Source organism: Anneissia japonica, unplaced genomic scaffold (genome assembly GCF_011630105.1).
Source record: "Anneissia japonica isolate Jap-2015-1 unplaced genomic scaffold, ASM1163010v1 scaffold1810_len1271414_cov176, whole genome shotgun sequence".
Taxonomy (NCBI): Eukaryota; Metazoa; Echinodermata; class Crinoidea; order Comatulida; family Comatulidae; genus Anneissia; species Anneissia japonica.
This window is the reverse complement of record NW_022702449.1, coordinates 708,861-729,290: the sequence shown is the minus strand read 5'-3', so window position 1 is coordinate 729,290 and position 20,430 is coordinate 708,861. Positions and strand designations below refer to the sequence as shown.

General features: G+C 34.3%; 2 long non-coding RNA genes across 3 annotated transcripts in view; one reads left to right on the top strand and one right to left on the bottom strand.

The window, feature by feature from the left end:
* The window catches only part of LOC117103877, a 32,652-nt gene that overhangs the window by 10,739 nt on the left and 1,483 nt on the right, over positions 1–20,430 (bottom strand). The window lies entirely within an intron of this gene.
* Positions 10,188–19,779, top strand: LOC117103878. Its single transcript, XR_004444673.1, has 3 exons — positions 10,188–10,420; positions 13,104–13,197; positions 19,434–19,779. It is a non-coding gene; the product is annotated as an uncharacterized LOC117103878 (long non-coding RNA).

Genomic DNA, 20,430 nt, shown 5'->3' with positions numbered 1-20,430 from the left:
AATCTAATAAATGTCAGACTAAATCAATGCTGACATGGCTATTCAAGCGGGTACCTGCGATTATTTTATTACATCCTCTCTACTCGCCAAAAAAATTTGAAAACTTTATTTTTAATAAATATTTTCTGCACTTTCTAATTCAATAAAATTTTATTTTTTATTTTTTCCTCTGTGCATATGATTTTGGTTAAATTTTCTTTCTGTCTGTACTGGCACTCATCATTTAAAAATAAAGCTTGTTAAAATGGTATAAACAAAATACCTATCTTTTTTGATTCAATTATATACCGATTATACGCTACAATTAAAAACTGTTATTGTCTTTGATGATCTCCGCTAATGTTTTCTCAGCTGATATAGTGTGGTTTTGGCCCTTTGCAGTGGTAGTTCAAGGTGGGGGGAAGATATATGTGGCCCAGCGAAATCCCAAATATTTGAAAGTTAAGAAAAAAATGGGTGAAATAAATTTTTAATTTAAATTGAGTTTGAAAATAGCATTTCTAGTTATCGTAAGGTGTTATAACCATAACACGTTTTTACCAAGCGCCAACCATGGTGGTGTACAGGAGGTTTGGACTCTCGATCGAAGTCCTTCCCAGGGCCCCTCTATTTTGAATAGATCTGCTACCACTTTATGAGTAAAATCCTGGGATGAGATTTTGCTTGTATGGAACCTACAGGAGCTACTTTTTTCTTCGTCCGTCCCACCGTATTTGATAAAATAAAAGGTTTATAAATATATAATAAAAGAAATGTCAATGCCTTGATTGAATCTCTATTTTTTTAAATACTATAATCATTGAACTGAAAGTGTTTGACCTTATCAACTCATCTTTACCATTAGCATAGGAAAAACACCTTCAGGGTGCAATGAACATTCATCAACTTAATGGGCAAATACTACGATTCAGTCCTGTCAGTATAATGGTATAAATTTGTCATCAATAATTCAAAATCAAGCAGATATTTCATTAACGGGCATAGCCAAAAATAGCGTTGTCTGAGCATCGTTCAAAATGCATATTTCGCAGCATTCAAAATACACACAGACAAATGGTTGATTAGCTTAGTTTTGGTTCAATGGCAGGCCAAGGCCTGGAATCAAGTCATTCAGAGGAGAATATCTGAAGATTAATTAAAAGATGAAGCATAATAGAAGGTAGAGTTCATAAGAAAATAGGAGAAAATCATTGATTTTCGAGTTAAGACGGTAGTTTTCAAACATACGAGATCTAACGATGCGAACCAGTGTTTGTTGGAAGCTGCCGATTCCCTCTGAGCTATTTATGATGGCAAAAAACTCTACCTTGATTTTTAAATAATCACCATAAAGTATTTCAATTGAAAATTAGAAATACTTTCTTCACAAGTTAATAGAAAAGTTTAAGATACATAAAAAATATAAAATTATGAAAAAAAGTTAATAATGGTAAAATAAGCACAAGGGTATTGAATTGTAAGTGAAAATCTGATCTTTATCCATCCATCTGTCCATTGTGCATAAGAATAATTACCATCTATTAACACCCAATAACTATACTAAAACTTAGTAATGTCCATTTATAATAACAAAATAGAAATATAATTAGACAAAAGCACTTAAAAACAATAGATAAATAATAATTCAACTGGCAACTGCACAAACTAGACAAAGACTGAATTAATATAAGAAACAAATAGAAAGAAGATACAGTAAACTGGATATGATTAATTTTAAAATAACATTTAATTTTAGTTTTTGCAGTATGTCCAATAAGTTCTGTACTCTACATAATTATATAACAATAATTAATAACCAATTACAATAATAGCCATGGAAATGAAAGTCCATATTATTTGTGGAACCAATGTATGGAACACGATCCAAAGGTAGACCTGCAATCAATTTAAAAACTAAAAATTGACAATAACCTCAAACAAGTCTAATGAAGCCACTCAAGGTAAGAAGGTAATTTTTTTCCCCTTCACATTCAACAGCAAGAACACCCACCACTTACAGGATGAGAATGATGCTTTATAAGAAACCAAGTCTCTTTATGAGGCTTAGGGAGTGGAGTTTACTTTTGGTGGTGAGAAAAACTGTGACAGGAATTGAACCTAGGACCCTGGGATCAGAAGGCAAGCATCTTAACCCCAAAGAAAGTATGTATTTAAAAGAAACCAGTTCACAAGAGATCCTGGGAAGGTTGATAAAGAGAAGGAAAACAGTATTGAGTTTCAGAGACATAATAAAGAATGAACGCACTTGAAAAGGCAAGTCTTAGCTTTTGAGGGAACCAGCGTCAATGAACAGGGGGTGAAAACAAAACGAGTACATCTCACAAAAGTTCACCATCGTGGAAAGAAAGAAAACGGATCACAGTTACATTAAAAAACTCATTACAGACACAAGGCCTTTGTGATTTGCAAATAGCTATAGAGAATCGTAACACATAGAAGAGCCTGTCATTCAAAGAAGCATTTGAGCATCCTTGACTTTCAGATAATAATAATAGCACGTAATAAAAAAACGCCTCCATGCACTTCGCATCGGGGAAAAAATGAATGATCCCCAAGGAGTCAACATACGCCAATACTTTACCACATTCCTGAATGTCTGTAGGTGCTAAACAAACGAACGGGATACGTATAAGCCTATTGCTGACATTAAATTACCACATCTTACTTTACCTCATCATTTCAAATCCTTAAGTGTCTTTCACATTTATCTCTATTCAACTAAATTTTTATCCAGCAATGACAACACTTATAAGAATGAGAATTAATTTCAATAATCTAATAAGAACAGGATTTAAATGTCCGACAAAATGACAACAGTACGGTTAAATGATTACTATATCCTTCTCAAGATTATATAATTATTTTGAAGATAAAATCTCGACATTTGACAAATGGTTGTTTGAGAAACTTGATTGACCTCTAATTCAGCCACAGCTGTCAATTTTCCACTGGATAAAAAGCTTTCATAAAATCCACTCAATATCTCATGAATATTCATGATCCTTCCCACACTGCCGGGACTACTTTCAACCTGATTAACTCTAGAATTTACAGATTCGCAAAAATATTGATTTAAACTGAATATTTGAAAGCTCATCAACTGTAAGAAAAACTCACAATTATTTTCATAAAAGGATGTGATTTTTCAATATCTCTATCTATATCTATGTAGCTTAAAAACATGAATTTCTTTATAGCTTCATATTTAAATATATTCTTCACCGATTCAATTAAGGGGAAGAGATAATCTTCAAGGATAGGTATGCAAACCTATGTACTTGCGATATAGTTAAGATCATATTATGTACATGTTTCCCTCTATAATAAAGTCCACTTTTGGGACTGGGGTTTTCCATGGTCTTTTAGAAGGTGATCGACTGTTGCGGTAGAACTGGCCAGTTTTGTATTGCCGAGATGAGTGAGGCTGTATGCGTCAAAGGTCATCAACACAAATTGATACTAAATGTCAGTGATTACTGTGTGGAAGTGTTATCATACTTTAGTGGAGTTATGTGTGTCAGCCTCATCAATATTATCGCGTAGATGAGCTGTATCCATCTACCCCATAAATTCAAATAACAAGCATCTGTGGCTAATGTTGGGAGTTTGGCAGATTAAGCAAAACTTAAAGGTGGAGACAGACCTGGAAAAACAATGTTTGTGCCTCCGACCGTCAAAGTTGTCTCGATAAAATGCCTCCAGCGCCAAATGCCATCTGTACATTATATAGCCCATCAGTTTATTTTTTACGATTTTCCCCTCCAAAATGCCTCAGGGACACTAATGTTGCCTCCGACCGGCAGTCGCGCGGTCATGCACTTTTTCCAGCCCTGGGCAGACACCAGAAACTGTAGTTATATCTCAGTGACCTTATAATAACTGTACCATGAATTATTTTTTCCCTCAAATAAACGCTCCCTCAACAAACCCGGGGGCGTTTATTCAAATATATATGGTATATTAATGTAGATATTTGCTTACTGTATGTCCACTAAAAAAAATGCAGTTCACAATTACCACTCTGAGCACTTCTTATAGTGTATACATTATCACATTAATTCACGTTTTAAACGACTCATTATTGAATCAACGAAAGAAAGGAGGAGATATGGTGCAGCAGACTATTTCTGATTGAACTCCTAAGCTATCTGTGTCACAGGTAAAAGGCAAATTTCATATTTCTCCAATTGCTTCCAATTGAAATCTGCATACGCTAACCTCGTGGTTGTGTCTAATAAATGTAATTGGAACATAACCATGAATTCTAATGCTTGCATTCTCATGTAGGTCATTCCCGCATGTCTATGTCCTACATTTTCTATGAGCCCGCGTGAAATACAGTATATTGGTTTTTTTTCAGGCCAAGGAGAAACAAATGTGTTTCTTGACCGAACTTCTTGAAAAAAAAAGGTGGCAGCCCTTCTTTTTGTTTATGACTTTGACTGCCCCAGAACAAGTCGTTATGTAAAACTGCTTGTGTAATGAAATCTGATCTACATATGCCTAATAGAGGATTATGCTATTGATGTACAAATCCCCATCATATTTTGTTACAAAAAATGGATGTAAAGTACAAGTATTTTTTCCTCACTACTATAAGTATAGAATAGGTTTCTTATATTCGTTGCATGGGTTTGGTCTCATGGAAGCATATTGTTTTCCAAATCAATTTTTTTTTTTACGATGTTTTTGGATTAGTAAATCATATTAGGTATCTGTTTGTTAGTTCTTCTTTATTATTTCCAACTATATTTTTCTCCCTTTTTCAATTAAGCACTTCTATTTATTTGGACTACTACTTTTGTTTAATTTCTGTTTTTAGCCGCAGTCACACTGGATTTAAAAAAGGGAAGATTTTACCGAGATCGTAGGTAGCATTCCAATGGGTAAATCTTACTGTTATTCGCAATTGGATTAATTGATGTGGTTAGTTTTACCATAAGCCATGGTAAAACTAATGGAGTTGTGAAAGAACAACGAGTGATAAAGGTCATCAACTTCAGTGACTCGGGAAGTGTAACCAACTCACGTTGTTCGCACTAGACTTTTCCACTCAGGAAAACTAGATTGGTTAGTTTTCCCGTGGAAACAGGAGTCGTTTAAACTAAGCCTGCAGCTCATGTAAGTTACTTGAGGGAGATGTAAGTTTTCTGGGTTGTTCGCACTGGATTTATTATGGGTAAACTAACCGGCATGTCGGCTAGTTTTTCTGAAATAAGTCCTGTGCGATTACAGTTTTACAATACACATTTATTAGTACTGATTTAGTATTGTACATTTTCAAATTTTACTTCAATCGTACTGAATTTTTATCTTTAGCCTACTATAGTTCCTTCTGTTTATTTTTGAATTCTCAAGTAAATTTTTCTTTTTTTTATTCATTTTAGTTTCTTAAATCAATGGCAAAGCTTTTTTTTATGCAAATTGGGAGTTTTTAAATATTTTACATAATACTGTTTTTTTTAGTTTAAATTAAAATTTGATGGTAGCTTCAGAGACCAGCATATTTACATGATTACCATAACTTTTGTCAGATAATTTAAAAAAATTTTGTTACATAATTCAGCTTTATAATATAATATGTCAATCGATTATGAATTCTTTTTTAATTCAAAATACATTTTAAATATGAAAACATACAATCATGCAATAAAAAGATACACAATGTAAAAAGGTAAAGGTATAAGTCCCGTATTAATTGCTGAGCGTCGGGAATGAGCTGTGAGCCCATCACTATTGTCACTAAGCCTTGGCACTGTGTGGTAGGGTGGCCATTTCTTCCCCAGTATATTTCAACCAGGTACCCATTTAGGCCATGTAAAAAAAAAAGTAGTTTCTAGTCCTAAAGGAGAATAAGGGCAGTTTTTTTTATTTTTATTAAGAGATGTCAAATCCAAAATAGTTAAAAGAGAAACATCTACTACATTCTCATTTTTACCAAGTAGACACATTGAAAGCGAATAAAAGATGTACTAGACATGAGTCATTCCATATGTATCCCCAACCAAAAACGAAATATAGACAGGGGCGGATTTGGGAGGTAAAAAAAGAAAAAAAAAATGATAGCCCACAAGGCCTCAAATGTTATTTTCGGGCGTCTAGGACACAAAAATTTTGCGGACCCGGACCCCCTAGGACATTGTTGTCTCAATCGGCCCAAATTTCGGCCCCCCTTTTGGGCATCTCTGGATCCGCCCCCGATAGATTAGGGAAAATTATCAGTGTGAGAACCAGAGCTTGTTTTTTGCAAATCTTTTTGATGGGGCAGTGGTAGTGGCAGAGACTACTTAACAGGGGGAAGAAGTCCAAGTGCCCTGTTGACACCAGCATCAGCCCCACCATGGGTGGATCACTCTCATGGCGTGTTTCTGCTGAATGATGCCAAAAACGTGTTATTTTTAAAAAGGTTAAATTTCTTCGGAATGTGTTTCTAGTGAAAATTGCAACTAATAAAAGCACGGTAATGCGAGCATTGACAGGTGGGCGGAGCTTATAATGACGATCGCCAACGAAGGTTGAAGTTGACCTTACTGAGCTACTGCGCATGCTGCAAAAGAAGTAAACAACACACCGCGAAAGTATGAAATTATGGTAAAGCCGCCTCAAGCATGTCATCCTGTTAGTTTAATTTTTTCTTCGCCCCGAATTTCCCGCGGACGAGCGATCAAACCAACGAAGAGGTCAATTTGGGTCATCGATGTGTCACAACTAACACGGTATTGCGTACCACAAAACACATGTTTTCTGAACGCCAACCCTATAAGGAATGCGTGTAAAAACACCCATGTTTAGAACGCATTCCTAACCGTGTTTTTGTTTTGTGGCCCGTTTCTACTGGGAAAAAAACATGTTTTTAAATAACCGCCTAAAAACATGTGTGTTTTTGCTCAGCAGAAACAGGCCCTTAGACTGTAAAATTGCTTTTTAAAAAGTGTTTCCTGACAAAATCACTGGCTTCTTCCCCGACAGGGTCTTAATTCTTTGAAAATGTAAATCTGGATAGTCAACATCTAAAAGTGTACTGTGCTAGAATCATAACTTACAGAAGGGCGTGTTTTTACTGAATAACACCAAATAACAAAATTTTTAAGCATTTCAAATGCTACAGAATGTTTCTGCTCAATAAACCCTGTTTCACTACCATAATTTTGGCCCCTGTTTTTATGCGACCATTTTTAAATAAACATTAACAGATTAAAATCCCCTCACAGTAGAAAAAATCCCAAACAGATGTTGTTAGAAAAGTATCTCCTATTATTTATTATAGAGGGAATTCAAATAATTTTTTAAAAACACACAGTAAAACCACTTGTCTTAAGCTTGTCCTTATGATGACTTTCTTTTTTTAATTTATATAATATAGCAGTTAAATATTATGAGAGAGCTAAGAATAACACAAAAATCTGTCATATATCCATCATTGTCGGTTTATTAGTTTTTTTTTACAGCTGTCTGGGATTTTTAGTGATCTCCCATCCGTCATCCTTCAGATATTTTATGTAATTTTTGTTGCTTTGCATAATACCATTTTCAAGTGTTTGCTTTCAAATTCAATTTGATGGTACACTTTCACAGACCAGCATATTTACATAACCTGATTTCTTTTTCAAATATTTTTTTATGGTTTTTTTTGTATATAATACAGAGTTTTATGGTTTTTTTTGTATTTAATACAAAGTTTTTTTGTTACTTTTAATACACTGTTTGACATACATTTCTGCATTTAAAAGATCTGATCTTATTAATTCAGTTTTTGATAAATAATTTAAAAAATGTTCTTTTTTTTTACAATGCTGTTTTCAGTGGCTCAAGATCTGACCTTTTTTGATTACTACGCATTTGATGCTCCTCCTCTCGGTGGCACTGCAATCAATATTTTGTATGTAAAGAGAGTGATGTTAGACCTTGGGCTTTTTAACTATATAATAATGTGGGTGTGTATTTACAATAGACATATAAACACACATTCCTACACCCTGCTTCTCAACGTTTTTTATGGGCGCATTTCTACTGATAAACACAAGATGATAAATTTGTTTAAACCGCTTTTTTAATGAGTGCCAGACAGCCTGCCTATGTTGCAACTGCATTATTTGATTTACGAAAATTGGTTTTCATGACGGAAATTATGTCATCATTTTGTTTATACAACACCTTTTCCAAACTGTATACAGTAGTATCTTTCTCATTCCTGTCATGATGACGAGGAGTAAGATACGGTGTGCGGTGAGAAGGTAAATGTTTTCGGCTGTGCTCATCGGCACCAACGAACGAGTGACCAAACAAGGACAATGGTAGGCCCAAGGTTTTAGCTTGTAGGCCTAGGACATGAACAAGAGAACTAATCATTATTTTGAAAGTACTTTGCATTGGTTTGACCTGGAGGTCACATTTCACCTGATAAATCGCTTATTTTGTGTTGCAGCTAAAAGGTGCACAGCCAAAATCGATTATTTGCTGTTCAAACACGCTATCCAATTTCCGTGTTTTTAATAAATTTAATTGTTCTCTTTGTAAATTTTTTAAATTATGTGTCGAAAACTTAAATCAATAAGGTCAGATCTTTTAAATGCAAAAATGTATGTCAAACAGTGTATTAAATACTTGGAGTATGTATTATACTTTCTTATCTGAGATTAATCAGTGGACCTTTCGGTTAATCGGTTAATTAAAATTTTTTTAATTGCTTTTTTCAATCTGGTCCCTTTTCTACTGTGAGAAAAAAATTTTTAATTTTTAAACGATTTTTCTTTCCAGTAGAAACAGGTGGCAACCCACTTTCAAACTCCCTATTCTTTTGCAAAGGCACTATCAAAATAGACATGTGCTGTTGTAGTTCTACAGTCAACCTCGGCTAAATTTGAATACAAAGTGGCTGTGATAAATTGTTTTGATTATTATTTACTCAGCAAAGTACATGAGGCATTTGTCACCATCGATCATGTGAGGAATTTTCCATTTTATAGTATGGAGAATACACACTACACTCACTACTCTCGTAATTATGAAATGTTTAATGTAAAACAATAACAAATTTTCGACTTATGCACTTTCGACTTCGACAAGGTTGACTGGGTAAATAATAATTGAAAAATGAAGTTTGTATGTTCCCAACCCTCACAAAATGACTAAAAGCAACTCAAAAAGAAAAGAAGCAACTCATCATTTTAAACATGATGTAACATTTAATTTTTAACTAGTACGTTAATGTGAGCTATATACTACTTCCTAATTTTAATGATCTTATCAATCCTTGGATAGATAGGTGACAATGCAACCATGAAAGAAGATTCTAGGTTTTTGGTTGATAATGAAATTCGAGCTCTCGTCTTCATACATCGGAGTAGGATGGCTATGTAGTAGTTTTTTCCACTTATATTTCAAAATGTGCTTTACCAAAGTCTCTCTTTTTGAAATCAGGAGCAGTCTGGCAACCCTCAAAAATGTTTTGGCAACCCGAATCCTGTGTCTAGAACACACTTCTCATAACAGATGACTCCAGGATACTTTTTATCATTTATTTAGCAATTTGTTTTCATATTAATATAAATCATTGGTAGTGAATAAAATTAATTATATAAATACATAAATAATTCAAAATGAAATAACATGGAGCTTGAGTTAGCAAATGAACAGCTTTACATATTACTTGCTGGTGTCAAATCTTGTTAAGTTTACATTTTTGTGCTTTAATGTTAATAATGAAACTTCTAAGATACTACTGTATACACTAGTGCGACAACATAGGGGAAGACTAGGAAATGACTAGAGGTGCTGGATTGGATGTCTGACCCAAAAACAAAAACAAAAGAAAGCACACAGCATTGTAAGATTACAATGATACCGCCAATTATTCAACCTTTTTCATATCTGTGTCAAGTGCATGTTAGTCATTGAAATTAATGACAAAAATTATAGAAACATCATCAAATTTAAACAAGTTACAGCTTATTAAATTTCATTGTCAGGAAATATGCATCATTATCTGAATCATGAAATTCACTTAATAGAACTTAAACAATGAGTAAACTTGAATAATGTAAAATTGTTTCCGTTCCTGGAATTTCTTTCAGTATCAAATTTAGTTTCATGTAATTCCAAATACTATAGCACCATTCTGGTGTTGGTCCTGGGTGTTACATGTATTTATTTCACGATTATATTCATTAGTGTTTTCTCATGTTTGATTATATCCCCATAGAGTAACTGCGTCACTGATATCACATTATGTGACACTCTTTCGTTTACTGAGCAATGCTACCCGATCCGCCAATACACCGATTGCAGCGAATGCAAGGAAATATTATCCATAGCCTTTTCAGCCGAAGTGTCGTGCTAACTTAATTTTATGACACTGATATTTACAGTGCCTTTTAAATATAAATTCAGAACTAAATTTACATTGGATTTTCAATATTAGGTAAGTTTTTTCATGTTTTTATTATGTGTGTAAGTAACAGGATATTATATTTGGATAGGACTGGACTGGACTTCTTTGGTGTGATACCCACCAAGGACAACCCACAAATTTCTAGTTGGATCATTTGGGTGGTGACTTGGGCAGCACATCAGAAAACAATCCCCTACACTTTTCATGTGCTCATGGGCCATTTTGCACTTAAACGTCTCATTCGCATTTCAGCCTCTCAGCTGAAACACAGAGAGAGCAGCGTCCGTGGCGGCTCTAGAATATATTTTCTGGGGGGGCTGAGCTGTCCGACAGGGGGACTTGAGCTCGTAGGCCTGAGCTGGAGAAGTGTTTGAAAAAGTGTTCCCCCTCCCAAATGAGGTTTTTTTAAGAATGAACCTCTTGATGGGCAGAAATGACACTTTCTTATTGTGACAGATGTGTTGGCTAGGCGTGGGCCTATTTTTATATATTTTTTAGTCCAACTGCCCGACGAGCTCTGTCCAAGGGGGGAGGGACTTGACCTGTCCGGTGGGGACTTAAGCCACTGCTGTCCCCCCGCTGGCGCCACCACTGAGCAGCGATGGGAATTGAACCGGGGACCAAGCGTTATCCATGGTTTAGCACACACATAGTGGCTACCACCAGTTTAGCCGACTAAGCTAGCTAGCTGCTCAAGTGTAATAAATAAAACCATGACTTAGCTATGTACCTGTACTCTTGGTATAGATGCACTCATCTTACTATATTATTGCCCTTTGATTTTTTTTCATTTGTTTTATAGAGTTCCAACCCATCTCTAACTCTATCCAGCATTGCATGCTCCCTTCATATCCTACTATTTTATTGTATTTTAAATGATGCTTGTTTTCCTATTCAAACTTCAGTATTTAATGTACATCCTTTTTAAGAGCTCAACTATATCCTGTTTGTGTATCACCTGAAGAGGTTCACTATGTGAACGAAAGCTTGTACATCAACTAATTAGCGTTTTAAATTTATTTATTTATTCTTTCTTTAAAGTGATAGCATTCTCAGTGACACACTAAAACATCATTCGCTAATTTATAAATAACAATGCTTATTTTTCCATTTATGACATGTTCGTACTTGATGTTACCCCACCCTCTCTTGTTTTTCTTTCCTTAAAATTGAGTTTAATATCCTATCACAGGTGTTTCAACCAAAGGTTGTGGTTTTTTTAATCTGTAAAGTACTATGTTAACCTCATTACTCACTGATTTTTTAGTATTAAGTCATCATTATAAAGGTTACATCAATTAGTCATGATCTAGATTGATTGATTGCTTCAGCTTTGTATAAATTTAATTACATTTTTTGAACTAATTAGACACTATGTTGACAATACAAATCTACAAACCTTTTCAGATAATGTAGACACATAGCATAAGATGATTTCTGTAGCAGTTGAGCTCGCAATTTGTGACCCTGAGGCGTGTTTCGTTTTTATGTTCACCACACTGAGTATATTGGTTCATGTTATGTTTTACTTGTCAACCTTAAACTCATTTCAAAGCATCCGGACTGCAAAAGATACAGTAGCTGCAGTCAGCTCAAGTCAAAGTGTCAATCATAAAACTATTTACCAATCAGTTCACACTAACCTAAGTGGGTGGGGCATAACCATATATGGAAAGTTTGTGACATTAATAATGTTGGAAGCAATGAAAGAATTAATGTAAAATTAAATATATGAAATGAAGTTTACAGAAACAAATATTTTGAAAATTTGGTTAGGAAAAACAAATTACGTAAGACTGTAAATTAGGGAACAGATTATGCACGTTTAATAAGTTAATGGTTTTTATAATGTCATAGTGTGCTTAAGTCTAATGTAGAACTTAACCATTTCCTCCTTATCAAAACACACAGTTGTATAAACTGACCTGGGGCATGTGTGAGAATTTAAACAATTATGTTTCAAATTCAAACAAGGGAAACACAAGTTACAGGTTTGTCATGGTGAAAAAAAAAGTGAAATTGAAAGTTTCGTACGTGTCTAATTGGATGTGGAGAAGACTGAGACACGGAGTACTTCACTTTGACACTATACAGTTCGTGGAGCGCTGAAAGCAAGAGCATATGTTCATATAACGGGCTGGAGATGACGTCAGTGTATTAGCCTAGCAGGAACCGACGGATCATGGGTGAAACTAGAGCAGTTGCCTCTAGGCTTAGCAAACTATGTTTGTAGGTCATTTTCTAATGGTCACTGATCAGATTTTGGAGTTTAGTTTAATGAATGAGAGTACTAGTAGGTTAACGACTAACAAAATGCTTTTTTTTTTACTCATTGCCAAGATATGTTCAATCATGTTTATGTCATGTCTTGTTAATAGGATCCTATGAGCATCCTTCATCATGTTTTTCTAAGAGCTGCAATGCAACGTGAAAAGAAATCTGGAGTGTAGACTAGAAATTGGAAAATTGATTTGAATAGAAATATAATTTCAAAGCATTTAAAGTGTTTAAACCATAAACATAATTATTATTCTTACAAACATACATTAACCAGCATCCTAGATACACCATCAATATCATCCATTTTTAAAGGAACTCCTAGATTTTAATACTTTAATTTCATATCACAAATAACATACACAAAGTAAATGACAACATGGTGAGGTTATGCTTCTAGGGTATAGTATAAAATTTTTAATTCTATACTCCATAGATCAGTGGCAGATTCAGGATTTCAAAACATAAGGGACCTCACAGTTATAGGATCTACTGTAGACCACCTCAGCCCCAGCATGGTTGGGGCTCAGGTAAGAAATTTTATGATCATGAGACCTCCAGATGATTTTTTTTTCTCCTTAATTCTTTTATAATTTAGAAAATTTAGAGGGATGGGGAAGGGCGATTGTAGGTTCTGGCTGCCCCATCCCCCTGAATTCACCACTGTAGTTTAGGCTAATCTATTTCTTACAAGAACCAAATTCAAGTTATCACCATGCTCTTCACTTGTTCATGGAAGATAGTGAATTCTGGATGCTTTATAATCACCATAAAAACAAACGATATCAGTTCCACCAGCGTGTCCTTCAATTCATCACGCAATCATCAATGTGCCCTTCGATCCATCACGCAGACATGCTGACAGAATAGGGAGCTTTCGATTTGTCCGACGCGACGCGACGCTAGAACGGAATCACTCATGCGTAACCATCCTATCTGGCGTCCTACGTTATCTGCATACGTAGATTTAGCCATATTGTGTTCCAGAATCTACTCAACGAGGTGACCTTAACGTTCTCGCATGCGCAGATGACTTTTAGTGATGTCATTACGTTCTACGTCCTACCGTCGTTGTGCAATTGAAAGCTCCCTAATATTAAGTAACTGCAGACAGAGGAAAGTCCATCAATATTGAAGTCAAACTCTTAAAATTAATGCTCAACTTCGCTAGACAGGCCAAGTAGTTATCCGCCAACTAACGTAACATATTATATTTCTTGTATTCAGAAAGTGAATTGGTCAGTATACCATCAGAAAATCCACTACTCTTTCCTGAAAAAATGTAGCGTTCCTTTTTATGCGCAGACCTATATATTATACAAGGCAGGAGCGGATCCAGATATAAAGGGCATCCCAAAGGGGGGCCTAAGGGATCTGGGGCATGTCTCTGCAAAATGCTTGTTTTCTGTACACCCGGAGATAACCTCTGAGGTGTTTTGGTATCCTGAAGTGCCAAGTAGCAACAGAACATACATCATACTGAGACAACTACAATATAAATCGTTATATGGTTACTATTATATTGTCTCAGCCTCATGTAATAGAAATACCATAACAGTTTTAAACATTCTTTTTCAATAACTCATGTTCAATCCTTGAAATGTCAACAGAATTTGAAAAAAATAAAATACTCCAATGTATTTAAAAAAACACACTAATAAAAAACTGAAGTACTTTCAACCTGAAGTTCCGTATTTATTTTACATTTAAATACTAAATCAATAATAATGTACACTCAATATTCTGCATAAAAAATATTGCATAAAATGTATTAGAAAATGACAACGTAGAACATTTAGCATAATGTGCTGCAGTTTTTATTCACAATACAGCATACGCTTGTATACGCAAACTAATTACAAACGCAAGACTTGAGTACTAATACACGTTAAGGTGATGGAAAGGTCAGAACATCTCGCGGGATCAATATTCCATCATTAATCTGTCCAAAGAGATATCCTAACATGCCCTAGTGCAAAAAAAAAACTATGCATATTGTCGTCGCACTCAACGTTGCTCTAGGGGATAAGCTGATAGGAAACGGATGAAACGCTTCCTAAATCGTAGGAAAAATAAAAGTAAACCTGACTGTATTGTGACTGATTATTTCTTTAATTTATGTTTTCCTTTTCCACTGGTAAGACAGTGTGTTACACTCTGACATTATGCACATGCCATATGCAATTATGGACTACTGACATATCAAAGAAAAACAAGACAGAACTGGGTTGATTTGATTTTTCCCCTTTATTTTTTTCAAATTATTTCTCTACATATTAAAGCCATTTTTTGTGTAAAATAATAGTATTTTACTTTAAAATCATTCATAAACTTGATTATTTTAATTTAAAATTTCATTATGTAGGGAAAATGGTCCTTAAAATTTAAAGGGGTCTGAATTCTAGGCTGGCTACTTTTATAATGTCCTTGGGCAACGCACTTTATAAGTTGCCTCGTTCCATGCAGACATAAATGTGGTAGGCTTGAATACCCATGCACTGATTACAAGCTAAAACATTATGAAATACTCCCTTGGGGTACTGCGTTTCAAAGGTGTTTGATCCAATGACCGGGATAATAATCTGAAGTACACATAGGCCTTGGACTTATCACCGAAATACCATAAAGCCAGCTCTGTGAACCTTTCCATCCTGGAGGAAAAAGTGGTAAATTTGAAGGCCAACTGACTACTAGCTGATGCATTACGGAATTTACTTCCTCCGCGAGGAGATGAGTTCCGTAGTCGGGGTAATAACGTGATGTGCATCGAGGCCTTGAAATAATAACCAAAATAATATAATGTTGATGTACAACTTCATGGTACAATTATAACATATGATAACAGTTGTTTGTGGGCTAATATGAAATTATCATTACTGTACACAGTGAATGATTTATGTATATTTACAAAACCTAATACTAACAAGTGTTCATGAATAGCATGATAGGCAGAAGCTATTGAGAGTGCATACAGGCATTTCAAGTCTTTGGCAAGCTGCAGGAGTTTTACTAAAATTGATTTAATCATCTGGATTCAAGGAAAGGACAGAAAATCTCTCATAATTCTAGAAGTCTCACAGTGTAGTAATTGGATGGTTAAATGCTTTAAACTTATATAATTCCGAAGAAATATACATTTCTTATTTTTGGAGATTTCAAGGCAATGGAAGGCATACAAAAATTTTATTTTTATTTGAAATCATCAATATTGGCGGGCAGGTGGTTTGCGAAACAAGTTATAAAAAAAGTCTCGCCTCACTAAATGTTTACCTAATTCTTTCTCCTGTCATCTGTTAAAAACATTATTCTCGGATTTGTTCAAGATTGACTTTTCAAGCAAGTAGTATAATTTTAATCACAACACAATGTTTTTACTATTATTTCTAGAATGCAAAGGTAAAAGGTAGAAGAATAACTCATAACTCGCAGCATCATTGTGCTGAATTGTATATGGGCGTGGTCCGTGACTACATATCCACCGTAGAGGTGCCTAAATGTTCACATCATTCCACAATGACAGGGGTCAAAATGAACCGTAGCATCGGGGTAATCCCCTACTCTTCCAAAAGATGCAATGGATTCTTTAAAAAGGGACGTAATCACCCCTTTTCCCTTAGTTTTTAAATATTAAAAAATCTATACCTCATTAAACCATTTTCAATTTTTTTGTTAATTTTTCCTCTGGAGCCCGACTTTAACATTTGAACTAAGAGAAAGGAGGGGTGGAGATGGTGGGAGAACTGCTGCAGATGTGAATTTTAAAAAGAAAAAAATAATTATTTCCAGTGGGTGTGTGTGTGTGTGTGTGTGGGTGTGTGTGTGTATGTGTGTGTGTGGGTGTGTGTGTGTACTTTATCAGAAACATTTTTATGTACGACATTAAATTTCTCATTATTGATCATGGCTCTGTTCATGTCATAAAATCATCCGTCGTGTTCGCTGAATGCATCAGCACCAGAATATAATACAGTATTTCATTAAAAGATTATATTACAAGTATTAGCCAAGAACATATAACATTTCAACAAGCAATATGAAAATCATGCTATGCTCTAATGTCATTTAGCACTAGAATCATCATGTGTGTAATCTTGACATTGTGTGGGCGTTACACGCCACACGCAGGTTCAACTTGACTCTGGCAACATGCCTTACAAAAATTGCTGCCAGCATCTCATACAAATGACTTGAACTGGTAAACACAGGCTGGTTGAATAGATATCGTGAATTGTTCAAGCTAAAATTCTGAATTCATGCAGTATAAACACCAGTATAATTTGTTCCTCCTTTGGTTTGTATTATCTAATCAGCCTTTATTAAATATGCATACAAACAAAATCTTAAAATTAAAATTAGTGGAAATTGTTATTAATTATCACAAATTATAATAGATTAAATTAACAGCTTTTAATAATAATATATTAATAGCAAAATATTTATTCAATCAATTACCAGCAAGAATTCAGTAGTGCAACAGCCTGCACTATAATATACGTGTATCAAGTTTTAATTTAAATTTGATTATCATAAATTAACCAGATGGTAAATTTAACATTTTTTGCTCTTATAACAAAACCGGAATTTAAACTATACATGATATTAAAAACTGACCAAGATTAAGAGTTAAACTATTTCTATGATCAATAAAATCAATATTATAAAAGTATCCTTTTAAAAGTTTATAAAAATCTCACTCAAAACCTGGTTCATTTATCTATATTGCAATTATTACCAAGATAACAAAATGAGGATGACATATTTACTGTATGACCTCCTAAATAGGATTCCTATATATACACATAGTCTCTCAGTTTTAAGCCCAGCACCCTCAAACATGAAATTGGGCCAAGTTTGGAAAGTGGGAGGAGGGGGGAGAGACTGGGCTTATACCCAGAGAATCCCTATTCATTAAAAACTCGAAATTTATAGGGATGACCAAACATATATTTTCAATGCAAGTAGTTACAAAGTCCCTACAGTAAGCTACTTATTCAAATCATACCCTGGGCTTATGCCCGAGAAAACATTGGTACATGAATTAGGATGTAAAATAGAGGGTGGGCTTATACTTGAGGAGGGCTTATGCCTGGTGAACTACAGATATACTCCTTTATTAGAAACTTGTATTATTATATCTTTGCTTATGATCTATGAGGAATCAAACTATAGAGGGTGCTATATAGATTTGTGAAATTATTTTCATTTTTGAAGTTCAATGAAAAAATTAATTTACCATTTGAATAGCATACAATACCTTCTTAAAATGTAGATTTAAATTGTTTCTTTAAGAACACAACCACAATAAAATAAAATTTTAAAACATTGAATAGGCATAATTATTTTTTTAAATAAAAAAAATAAATTTCAATATTACCTAAATCAATTTTCTTTGAACAAACATACAGGTCTATGATCAAACAATAAACAAAGCATAGTACTTTTTTCATGATAAACAATTAAGAATATCAAAATCATATAACCTGCAAACAAAACCTAATTTCATATAAAAATAAAAATTACACATTGATAATATAATTAATCACATATATATCTTAACCACCTGTGATACTGTATACTACCATGAGAATAGACAAACAAAACAACAGAAGCTTAAAACTAACAGTAATGTGAAAATATATGGAGCAGCAATAAAGTAGCAGGCTTATAATCAAAAGATTGAGGGTTCGAATCTGAGGTTCACCATTGTGTGTGTCCCTAGAAATTTATCGTTTTTTATCTTATTACTTTAATATATTTTAGGTAGTTAGCTGCAACATTAGACTTATTGAATACATCTTAGAGTTTGAGTACTTTGTCTACTCTATATTTGAACCAATTGCCTGGGTAATGGTATTAATACAGAAGTAATGACTCCACTCTACACTGACTCTGGAAGATGAGTATGTGTTTTATGAGTATCTGACCCAATGGGCTGGGAAAATAGTGTCAAATACAGAAGCCTTGGACATATTACTAAACAGTATACTATGACTAACAGATTATATAATAATTTAATTATATAAATTAATGAATCATTCACTGTCTATTTAAGATATTCTATTCAGAATACATTGAGTCTTCTGAAATATAAAGTTCAACTACCAGTACCTCTGATAATGACAAAGCTATTTTTCTGACTTTCATAAGTTTCAAAGACAATATCTATCAGTTATCTAAACAAAGGAATGACTTTGAAAAGGTTATATGTCAATCACTTGTAAAAGGTTCAATGCACTATCACATGTACAATTATGAAACTAAGGATGCACTCAAATTTTGTCTAATTCCAGTACATAATGATTCGAAATAAATTTTATAACCACCAAAACAACACACTCCACAATTAACATGGAATACTGCCATCACCAAAATCACTACCTACTGTTATCATCTTCACCACCATCATCCAATGATAATAACTCCCTACATTATAATGGTCTACACTAACAACAACATTTATAAATGAACACATTTTACCAGTTCATGTGATAAAACACCATGGCAACATACTACTCTACACATCACCTCAGCACCCATCTCCACTGCCCAGATTAAAGTAATTTCATGGGTTTCCTATCACAATACCCTTCTCCAAAGTAAATTTTAGAGCTTATCCATATAGACCTAAGCTATCTCACAGGTCATTCTCATGAGTATTTTCTTGTACATTCAACCCTACTCTAAAAATGCAACCTATTATTTTATCTGTAAAAACTACAAAAAAATGTAATGTATTTTTTCTGCACTTTTCTGTATTGTTTTGTAGATCGAGAGATGACATCGACAAGCATTGCGGGAATCTGAGAGAATTGGTGCAACACAGCAAAAGAGAGAATGATTTGGCGTCAACATGCTAAGGCTTTTGTCCTGCAGTGGACTGACATAGCGGATGATGATTATTATTCTGTAGTCTCACCAAACTCCTACTGTATTAAAAACTCTTCTTTTTCTACATTACTTTTCTATTTATGTCTCTGTTATATTATCCACAGATCTGTTTCCATATGCCTGTGGGTTTCAGTATTTGTATTCTATATTCAACAACAGAGTCCTGGGCATACAAAAACAGAGACCTGGTATGCGAAAACAGGACATCGAAAACACAGGCTATGTTCCCACACACGGCGTAAGGCTGGCTTAAGCCTGGCGTAGCGTATGCCTTTGTGCGTGAACTAGGCAGTGGCGTTGTTAAAGCCACTCACTACGCCACGTCCTTGGCGTTATTAACGTTATACCTGCAGACCCCAGATGAGCTAACGCCAGTGATGCTTGAATGATTTGACCTCATTTCAAGAGATTGACCAATCACGATTGCAATATATTAGCTACTTTGGTCTCTTTTCTGTGCTCTCTATAATGAAATGGTAAAGGGGTTCCTTTTCTATTGCATTTTACTTAGTTATAATGTATATGATTTATTGATTGTGTTTTGTAAGATATTTTAACCATTTAGACTGTCTATTAAAACATGCAACATCAACAATGCTAGCTGAAAAATCAAAAGTAAAATTGTTCATTTAAAATACAATAATCATATAAGTTCACTTCGAACAATTCACAGATTTAAAAGTTTTCATGATGCACTGTTAATTTTACTACTGTTAACATGTACATTATTTAAAACTGAAAACTATTCCACATAGGCCTATATTACTGCTAGTTTAACGAACGCCGTTTGTGTGAACACTTTGGAATTTTAATCCGTGGATTAGCTTACACCTGGCGTAAGCCAAGCAAGTCTTACGCCGTGTGTGTGAACATAG